This window comes from Cibotium barometz, chromosome 34 (assembly GCF_041138505.1).
Source record: "Cibotium barometz isolate CiBa-2024 chromosome 34, ASM4113850v1, whole genome shotgun sequence".
Lineage (NCBI taxonomy): Eukaryota > Viridiplantae > Streptophyta > Polypodiopsida > Cyatheales > Cibotiaceae > Cibotium > Cibotium barometz.
The window spans coordinates 48690700-48702754 of record NC_141079.1 but is presented as its reverse complement, the minus strand read 5'-3'; positions in this window follow the sequence as shown (position 1 = coordinate 48702754).

Below are 12055 nucleotides of genomic sequence, written 5' to 3'. Positions count from 1 at the left end.
TATGTATATGTATATACATACATACATACATACATACATATATGTATATGTATATACATACATATACATATATATATGTATATGTATATACAAATACATACATACATACATGGGTAGAAAAGGATGACATTGTAACTGCATTACTTTCATTTACTCTTGTAGCTGCATTATAAGAGGTCCTATTTCTAGCGATGAAGCGATAGTACCTTCTTGTAAATCTCAAACTTTCAACCAATGATATCCCTAAATAAACTTCACTTGCCATTTCCCTTGTTATTTCTTTCAAAGAGTCCTACTCCTAGCAATCTCACGGCGGGGTGAAAACTTCTACCACTCTTGTTGAATATCCTTTGATCTTCACCCAAGGCAATTTGAGAGCTAAGATTATCTCTTCTTATTGTAGTAGCAAATGATACTTCTCTCTCTCACGGACAGAAAATAAGGACATTGTAGTTGCATCACCCTCATTTACAAATTCTAATACACTCTCATCCTCTGCCAGTACTCTTTGACCACCTACCAATACACTTTTAGCCTCTATCATTACTCTCTCACCATCGATTACTACTCTTAGACAATCTACCTCATCTCTCTCATCAACTATATTGGCTTCTTGATTAACTCCATTCAATGATGTAAGTACTCTCTCACCATATGCCATAGCAGAAGATAGCATCCTTGGATCACTCAGTATATACACACACACACACACACACACACACACACACACATATGTATTGCACCACTCATCAATCAATGCTTAACAAGACTCCATGGGCTTAACACACACACATATATATATGTATTGCACCACTCATCAATCAATGCTTAACAAGACTCCATGGGCTTATGGATATCATAGAGAGCAGTCCATATGTACATTAAATAAGTGGATAACTCTGTGGAGTTCTCTTGTGTGAGGCACTTTTGGAGTTGCAACCAATGTACTTTCGCATTCATGAGAGAAGTCAAGAAGATTCCCAACAGCCCATATATTGCTTCCTACATAGTTTCAAGGAAGAAACATTTGGGTGGGTTTAAGGTTCCTCCTTAGCCCCTAAAGATGTATAAGTTCTCCTTTCAGTCCCCTGTGATCATCCCCTTTTTCAGAATGCAAGAAGGCATTGTTTTTCCTTGTTTTTGGCTTAGAGAGAGAAAATATTCTAGAGAGAGATAATACAATTTTGAGATATTTTTGGATACAAAGTTATCCTTTAAATTTAAGATCAATTCCCCTAAAATAGAAGTTTAAAAAGAGTTTTCCAATATGCATTAGAAATTAATTGAATATGTGCACTGGACACCTTAGCCTAGGTGTTATGGGCTACCGCACCTCCAAGAAGGAACTCTACGCATTCACCTAATGGAAGAGCAATAGAACACAATTATCATGGGGTACTTACCAATGCTTTGATCTTGGGTCCCTTGAGGCCTCCAAGCTCGCTTGTAGACCTCCAAACTCCAAGCTCCACCTCCACACTGTCACCGTGGAGTTGCTCACACCATCACATAGACCAATCACACTCTCTCTCACTCTCTCATACAAGCATAAACACACAAGTATGAAAGAGGAACAATGCTAGAATGCTCTCACTCCTCACTCTCTCTCACAAAGCATAAGGAGAGAGCTCTTGATAGCACAAAGGGGATTGTGTCCTTTTCATTATGAGAAAATACCTTATATACAATTGGCCCTTATTCACACTTGGGCGCCCAAAACTTACTAACTAGGCCTTGGGTGGCCAATATCTCATAATGTACAACCTTTATAGCGCCTTTACATGGTTTACATGACACTTATTAATGTCCTCAATTGAGGATCATGTTGTTAATCCAAATGGGATTAACATTCCCCCCTTCCTGATGTAGGTTCTATCCTTAGAACCTGTTATCGAGGTCGGAAGACCTGGTCACCGAATTCATGTCGGTAGAAGTTACATCTGGACTAGAGTTTTCGGAGTGTTTAACACGGAATGCTGAGTGGGACTTCCAGAATCTAGTGTCTATCATGTCTTCAAATGTCAGATGCATATAGGCTAGAAGACATCTTAAATGGTGGTAATATAGCATCATCCCTCTATCTAAAGGCCCTTGGTCCATGTCGAATTGTAGATGCTATGTTTCAAAGCCATCATAAGGTTCTTTAGGTTTATCTATGAGGACCACCAATAATTTCATGAACCTAACATTGGCCACAAGTGCAAGATCAGGTATTCGGTGCCAAGCCCTAATCCAGGTCAGCAGTTGCTGGCTTTGTTCTTGAATATTGCTAAATGTTGCTGGATTGAATATAAGAAAGTTATAGCAGATATGAGAGTCCATGCTCTTAGCATTTTGGAACTCCAGTGGCATCCACCTTCTCTGGATAGGCATGTATAGTGGATCCACTCTCAATGTTGGTGGTGCACTCATGTAAAATCTACTGTATTCTGGCAGGGTTAAAAATTCTTGTCTCCATGTAGGTTGGACTCCAAAATCTGGCAGTTGTGGCGCTTCTTCATTTGTGTGGATGGTGGTGTATCCACCTCTGGTGTGCATAGGATGTCGCTTCCTCCATCTTCTATAACAATAGCTAGTCATGAATGCGACCAGGCAAATTCCTAGCAAGTTAGAGAGATGAGGGTTTGCTAGCCTTGTGTGTTTTGCGACATTTCATTAGGAGAAATTTGGACTCATTTTTGGGCCCTCTAAGAAGTGCCAAGTCATCATTCTATTGAAAAAAGGGAGCTTATGGATAGCTCTACTCTTCGTACCTCAAAACTATATCATGTAACCTATCATTGGAAAGATCTCAATGAGAGGATTCTAATGCATTGACCTTCGACAAATTTGGACTTCATATGCTCAAGTTATGGCCATCCCACCAAAAAGTAATCTCAAAAGTTTCGTAAACGGAAGCCTCATTCTCATTGGTCCTCACAAATTTGGACTTCATATGCTGAAGTTATGACCATCCCACCAAAAAGTAATCTCAAAAGTTTTGTAAAAACGGAAGCTAATAGCCCACAATGTTCCTTCTCCTGTTGCCAACGGAAGTAATTCTTCTAATTCTGGACGTGTGGCATGGAGAGGGTATGGTACATATTATTTCCTTGTAGGTGTGACTGTAGAATATGCTTCTAGTAGAATCTGGTGGGTTGGATTGAAAGGAGTAATCTGCATCACCACTTTGAACATGAGTGTCGGCTGTAATAGTGGATTTCCTTGTTGGATAAACTCCTCATAATCTGCACATCTGTCAAGGAATCCAAAACATTTTGTTCAGTATAAGGCACAACATTATCAAGTTAAGGTAGATTACGTACCTCTTGAGGTTGCGTTGGTGGAGATGCGATAGGTGTCAATATATCCTCGTGGGCGAGAGTGTTAATGGGAAAATCTAATTTTGGTAGAGAGAAGGGAGAGTAGATACAGTTAGCTTGAGAAGATGTAGTAGGTGGCGTGCTAGGATAAGGATTGAGAAGCCTACTGGCGATACTAGAATATATAGGGTAAGTGTTTTTGGAAAAAGAAGATGGACCCTCCTATTCACTGCCTTGACCAGTGCTAGGGGGTGGGTAGCTAGACTTATGAGCCTTAAAAAAGTTTTGAATTTCAGGAATTTCTTCGTTATCAATATCCAAGCAATTTATGTGAGTGGCATCAAAATTATAGCTTACGTTGGTGAGCATAGCTTCTAAATGCTTGTGTATATTAGTATAGAGCTTAAGTATGCCAACCGGGTGATATAAGGTAGACTCACAAAGATTTAAATGTTGGTGAGTATTATATACTTCTAGCCACCCATGACTAATTACCCATTGATAAGTATTAACCACCACCTCGTAGTTGGCTGGCATCGCTGGTATGCCATCTGGAACAAATAGATCGAGTTTGTCGACACTGTTGTCTAGGATGTCTGAATTTTGTAACACACGACACCAACTACGGAGGTTGAGGACTATAGGATGAAAGGGATAGAAGAAGATGTCTTACGGGCTAGTTAATATAAGGTCCCCCCTCAAAATACCCATAATGATTGTTGGGTCAGCATCTCTTGCAGTATTTTGTTTAATTAGGGTTAATTCTCCTAGGCCTATATCTTAAGCTAAGTTGATGTCATACTGAAGTAATGAGAGTGTCAGTGTAGATAAAAACAAAGTAAGAGTTTGAGAAGGGCCCCAAGGAGTTAGTGGCAATTGTCCCAATTTCGAGGCGCACTCAAGGAGGAGGGTACGTAGATCATCTGTGGGCTCCGTGCGTTGACTCCTTTCTTGTGCGACTAAATGGCGAGCCAGATCCTGCATGGGGATGTCAGCATTGCTCAGTTGGTTAGACATGGCTGTTTCCTGGATCATTCTCTCAGCATCCATTTCCTCAAACCTTCTTGTTGCAGTTTCCTGTGCTCTCCTGGCAGTGGCTTCCTTTTGTTGTGCCTCAGTAATTTGATTTAGCCATTGTGCTGCTAATCTTTGTGTATCCTGTAATTGTAGTTCCAGTTGTGATATGGTCTCTTGACTCCTTTACGCCGCTACTTGGTTGGTGATGATGGTTTCGTTGAGGAGCTTGATTTTCTCTGCATGCGCTTTGTTAGCCTGTTCTCTTTCTTGTTGTTGCAGACCATGCACTTTGTCTTGTTCTTCCTTGAGTTGGGATGTTAGGAACTCTATTTGTTGTTGAAGCATATCTTCATTATGCTTTGCGCTATTTTGGTACTCCTTTATTTCCCTGTCATGCATGGTTGTGAGGCTTTGTGTGTGTGCTATCTCGTTTTGAAGCTGCTCTTTTGCTTGCTCCATTCTTGCGTTCAAGTCAACATTTTCGTTGATTTTCTGTACAATGGTCTGACTTAAAAATACATTATTGCTTTCCAAGGCACTGTATCTAGTTTTTTGTTGTTATGCAGCCTTTAAGCTCTTCATGATCAGTTAATGACGTGAAATTCTTCACATGAAAGCTGAAGACGTGAAAGTTTTGACGTGAAAGTATAGATGTGATACTGAAGATGTGAAGTAGCAGACATGAAGTTAATGATGTGAAAGTCTGCACATGAAAGTCAAAGACGTGAAAGTTGCAGATGTGAGACTGCAGACATGAATCTGCAGTCTTGTCTTTTATGCAGTTCATGCATATGTAAGGATGTAGTCTTTGTTCTTGAAACATGACATTTGTGGATATGCATTGAATGGATTATGCAATGGCAAGCATCGATCATTACATGAACTGACTCAATATAGAAAAAAAGTATTTGCGTCTTGACACAATCATTTAAAAATTAAAAGATATATATATATAGAAAAAGAAATCAAAGAAAAGAAAAAAGCAAAAAGTGAAGCTCCCACCTTGATTAGTTCGGATAGGCGATTGAAGGAGGTCGAGAGCAAGGAAGCGATGGTATGAAGGCAATCGAAGAAGAAAACGCAAAATCACCGAAAGCAAAGTGACGAAAATCAGATGGAAATTCATTTTTATAGCATAGCCGTCAGACAGGGTGACTACATTTAATGAAAAAGTCGTCAGACAGAGCGACTACATTTAATGAAAAAGCCACATGTCATTTTGTATTTGGCTGTCGTAGTTCTTACTATTTCACGGCATGAACTTCTTCACACTTTTTCACAGCGTGAGACTGAAAAATGGTTTACTTCGTGAAAGACTTTTGGGGTTGTTTACGGCGTGAACCATTTGCCTACAGTTTCACGTGGAGTTTATAAGATCGAATTTTTATCTTTCATGCTCAAACACTCACACATGCACATGATGATGCATGGCTTACCTTGTCCCTTTAATTTTACCATGAAAACCAAGGGTTCACCTTGGCACTTTTTGGCATTTGTTGATGTAGTCTTTTTAACTCTGTTTGGGAGCTTCTTATTGTTCCTTCCGCCCAACTAAATATTTTGGTCGTTGTGTCGGGTTGTGTATTGCTTTTATTTGGAACACCTTTGCCTCTATCTTCACATGTCTTGTTCCTTTATGTATTCATAGTGGGCTTTGTTGTTTTCTGGGTCATTCCCAACTCAGTTGGCTGAATTTTCTTTATCCTCCACACAAGTACAGGTGTGGTGTTGGATCTTTTGGGAAGTTGATACTGCAAGCTCTCACATTTCTTTGTATATTTATTCGAACGTGTTGTGGTTTTATCCATGGAATTTGGTTTGGGTACCCATATTGATGTATTGCCTTGATAGTACCCTTGTGCTTCTTTTCAGACCCATTGCTGATGAGAATCATGAGGCCTCTGTAAGTGCTTGAAGTTCTGCCACTTAGTAGGTGCTGGCAATGGCCGGCTTTTGAACTATGCCTTTCCTTGAATACGTTTATTACTCATTTTCTCCTTCCTCTCTGGTTGATCCTTGAGTTGATTTTTGGGCACCCATTTATGTGTGCCCTTGTATGTTGGGTATTGTGTAGGCACATTCAACATAGTGGGTGCAAATTCTGTTTTTTGAGGTGTTGCTTCTGCAATGATGATTTGTTTTCCTTGATTTGCCAAGGTCCATAATGGTATGGACATGACCTTCTAACCAATGATCAGTGATGTTGTTCTTTCTTCCCATTGAATATTTCACTTGTTGTTGTTGGCACAGATTCAGGATTGTCCTAAGATCATCTCCTCTTCCATTGTACCTACAGGCATTACAAACACCTTTCCGACCAAGGCATTATTACTCATGGAAATATTAACATCCATTTAAATACCCTTCGGCCTTTGTGGTTGTTAGGTGCACACTACGAACTTGTGCATCCGTGTGTTCAAGGCGTGGTATTCCTAAAGCTATCCAAGTATCATATGAGATTAGGTTGTGGCTGGATCCTATATCTATTAATGCAACACTTGTTGCAATGCCTTTAGCTATTATGAGTCCCAACTTGAGTCGTGCTGGCTCAATGTTTAGGTCCCCTTTGTCCTCAAGGGTTACGGATGCCATGTTGACATGAATAAGGCCTTTCTGCATTTTAGCTTTTGCTTGCCAAAAGCCTTAGCCTCGTCTTGCGCTTGCTGGATCTTTTCTTTTACTAATTGTTTCTGTTGTTTTAAGAGGTGCTCTTGCAAGAGAATCTCTTGGGTTAATGGTACAAAATATTTTTTCAGTTTACTTCCATTGATATAGCCTTCCATTTGGATGCTGTCAATTTCTCTATTTGGACAGACCCTTGAGGTGTGATTTTTGATATTTGGAATGGTCCCAGACCTCGGTATTTAAGTTTCTTTTTCCTGACATTTCCCACACCATACATTAGGACAAGGTCCCTCGTTTTTAATTCTTTTTGCTCGAGGTTTCTATCAAACCAGTGTTTCCTGCGTCGTAATTTTTTGACCATGAGCCCATGTGATGATATCAACTGGGTCTCATCCAGTTTTTCCAAGTCTATTAGCCTTTCAGCTAATGCATTCTCAGTCACACGCTCTTGTACAACAATCCTTAAGCTTGGGACTAGGTATTCCATGGGCATAACCGTTTCAACACCATAAGCTAGACGAAAAGGAGCATATCCTGTCGCTACCTTATATGATGTGCGATAGGCCCAAAGAGCTGATGTTAGCTTATGCTCCCAATCTGTTCGATTTGCTTCCAATGTTTTTGTCAAGATGGTACACAAAATCTTATTGGTACTTTCTGCTTGACCATTGGCCTGTGGGTAGTAAGGTGATGATTTTCGATGGATTACTAAGAATCGTGCAAGCAAATGATTAATCACCTCATTGATGAAATGTGAGCCGCGATCACTCACCAATTCTAAGGGACAGCCGAATCTTGATAGGATTTGCTCATATATAAATTTTGCAGTTGTTCGCGCATCCGCTTTCTTTGAAGCTCTCGCTTCCACCCACTTCGTGAAATAGTCCATGGCTACAAATATGTAGCGAGCTTGGGATGGATGCACCGTTGGACTAATCAGCCTCACAAAATCTATCCCCCATTTTTCAAATGGTTGCTTTACGATCATGGGGGTTAGTGGCATTTTGTCTTTTTCTTGAGGAACAGCAAAATGTTGGCATTCCTCGCATCTTTTGACAAACTCTATGGCGTCCTTGAATAACGTAGGCCACCAGAGTCCGGCTTGAAGTACTTTCCAATCTCTAATTTCTCCAGCAAAATGCCCGCCTGCTGAATGAGATTCTTCTAGTATGGTCACGAACTCATCCTCTCTTACGCACCGTCTGAGCACATTATTTTTTCCTAGCCTATATAGTTCTCTGGCAATCAATTGATATGGTGCCGCAAGCTTGATAAGCCGCCGCATCTTATCCTTGTTCAAGGGTATGTCCTATGAAAAACCATAAGCTAGATACTCTGAGATCTCTTTGCTCCACTTTGGTACCATATCCAACTTGAATAAACAAGCATCAAGAAGGTCATCATCGACACCAGTTCCTGGTTCTCCATTTGGAATTCTAGACAGGTGGTCGGCCAACACATGATGTGTTCCCTTCGTTACCGTGACAGTAAAGACAAATTCCAATAACAATAGTAGCCAATGTGTGATTCTTCTCGTGGTGCAAGTCTTATTCACTAGATATAGCAAGGCTTGATGGTCTACAAAAAATATGAATTTGTTTGCCAAGAGATAATGTCAATATTTATTGACTGCGTAGGCCATGGCCAACCCTTCTCTCTCTCTAGTGGTGTAGTTCACCTCTGCATCATTCAACTGACGACTGACTAGCGAAGCAAACTGGGTAGTCCAATTTGAACTCACCAGGTTGGGCTAGCATGTAAGATCCCAGACCTCACTGCGCAACGAATTCGGGGGTGCTAGTAGTGGAAGTAGCACTTCTTGCGCGGGGCAGGGTCCCACACTTGGGGCCTTGCCCACCACACGGATATTCAGACAAGGGACTAATCCATTGGTTCTTCCAAAACCGAACTCGAAAAAAATTCCCTTGCTCGGAAAGCACGGGCGATTCCTCTAGGATAACTTTTCTCTAACGTAGTCAAAAGCCTTAACTAATAGAAGTGATCTGACCAAACCCGTAAGTCCCATAGTCAGATCAGGGAAAAGATTGTACTTGGATCATAGAGACCAATGCTTTTTTCCTCATTGAGAGGCACATCTGTTGATTCTTTTCCATAGAATAATTTTTATCCAAGATTTACCTCATCTATTGTACTATACAGAAATGAGTCTCGATTTACAGATCCATCAGTCCAGCCTAACCCCATGGGCTAGCCAACCGCCCAACCACTGTAGTGATGGGATCCAATTAGGAATTTTGGTTAGGTTTTGCCCCGGCGGGTACTAGGGAAAAGAGTTCCCAGGCCCCCTAGCCGGATATTCATACAAACATAAAACTAGTCACACCACTTACACACCCAATATGAACTTGCCTTTTTCACAGATTCAACAATCTTTAAAACAATCATTTAATGAAACCATAGTGTTACTGATTATAATCCTCTTATTATCCAGTTGAATCCTAATTATCCAATTGAATCCTAATTTCCAATTCCTTCCTTCATCGTGTACCTATGGCATCATTGGCAACCAGAACGCTCACCACCTGTTTACTCAAGGGCCTTTTCGATGGTTCCTAGCTCATGGTACCCGGCAATATAATCGCATAAAAATATCCAGATGGAATCTCCGTTGAAGATCAGCAAGATCAACCAACAACAGATCCATATAAAAGAGCCATGGACTCATCCGTTTTGAGGACTAGCAAGGTCAATCAACCAGATCCATGCCCGAATTCAGAAAACAACTCTTACTCCTTGTTCCAATATCTTCCCCGACGTACACGTGGGTATCTTCGGCGACCCAGAGCCGAGCACCGTATGGTTAGCACGCTCTAGGATCCTTCGCAGGTCACCTAGCGCTTCACTCATAGGCCGCTTTCTTGGTCCCTCATTCACTGTACTGGAAGCTCACCATTTAATCAAACCGAGGCTGGTCAAGACCTTGGCCGAGACCTTGCTATGCGAGACATCCTCCGATGACTCTCTATCAGCAGTTGCAACTTTAACAGATAGGTCTCCATGACCTCATTCACTAGATGGTCAAAATGCTTCCCCAGCATTCTTGACATAAAACAGTCATTTAAAAATAGATTTCACAAACAAATACAGTTCTAACAATATTTCCATCTTTTCTCATTACTCCGCATCCTTTCACATTAGACCCCATCTTGTTTTCATCTGACCACAATTTTATTTTCATCATCGATCCCTATCACAACACATCATTCCTACATCAAATCACATCCAATCGCATCATCCACACATCAATCCACATCATCCATACATCCATCCACATCCATCCACACGCCAATCCACATCATTCAAACATCCATGCACATCAATCCACATCATTCACTCATCATACACACACACCAATCCACATCATCCACATCAATCCACATTATCCACACATCCATTCATATCTTCCATGATACATCCATCCACATCAATACACACGTCAATCCACATCATTCAAACATCCATGCACATTAATCCACCTCATTTCATAAGCATTCCCATTCTCATCTAATCACATCTTTTTCTATCTCATCACTTATTTCCTCATTTTTCCTCATCAGAGATCTCACCCACTTGCATCTACCCAAATATCTCATCACTTCACATACATTAAAATCTATCCAGTTTACATCGCATCTTATCACATTCATTTCACATCACACCTCATTCATTCACATCCCGACTCACATGCTAACACATTCATTCATGTCCCTTATCGTTCATTCACATCCCGATTCACATCACATCACATCCATTCACATCCCTTATCATTCATTCACATCCTATATCATTCATTCACATCCTGATTCACATCACATCACATCCATTCACATCCTATATCATTCATTCACATCCTATATCATTTATTCACATCCCGATTCATATGTTATCACATCCATTCACATCCTATATCATTCATTCACATCCCTTATCATTCATTCACATCCCGATTCATATGCTATCACATTCATTCACATCCTATATCATTCATTCACATCCCTGTCACATTCATTCACATCCCGATTTATATGCTGTCACATTCATTCACATCCCAATTCATATGCTATCACATACACATCCACATCTATCCTTTCACATACATCCACATCCATACTTATCACATACACATCCACATCTATCCTTTCACATACATCTACATCCATATTTATCACATACACATCAACATCTATCTTTTCACATACATCCACATCCATACTTATCACATACACATCCACATCTATCCTTTCACATACATCTACATCCATATTTATCACATACACATCCACATCTATCCTTTCAAATACATCCACATCCATATTTATTACATACACATCCACATCTATCCTTTCACATACACACATCCACATCCATTCTTTAACATACATCCACTTCTATTTTTCACATACATCCACATCCATCCATCCATTCATTCCCATGTATCAGATTCACATTACTTCTCATCACATCTATTCACCTCACATTCTCGTCACTCCTATTCTCATAACATCCATCCATCCATTCATTCCCATCTATCTGATTTGCATCCCATCTCATCACATCTATTTACCTCTCATTCTCATCACATCTATTCTCATCACATCTATCCATCCATTAATTCTCATCTATTTGATTCATATCACATATCATCACATCTATCTACCTCTCATTCTCATTACTTCAATTTTCATCACATCTATTCTCTATTCATTCTCATCTATCTGATTCACATCCCATCTCATCACATCCATTCTTAGAATGCAAGAGAATCCTTAAAATTTTTTTTATAAAGATTCTTTACACATCTATTTATGCATAATTTTAATTTTAAGGAGAATAACACTTTCGAAATAAAAATAAATCTTTTATGCATCTTTTTATGCATAAATTCAATTTTAATGAGAATAACTCTTTTGAAATAAAAATAAATCTTTTTATGCATAAATTCAATTTTAATGAGAATAACTCTTTTGAAATAAAAATAAATTTCTTTATGCATCATTCTATGCATAAAATCAAAATTGATGAGAATAACTCTTTTGAAATAAAAATAAATTCTTTATGCACCTACTTATGCATAAAATCAAAATTGATGA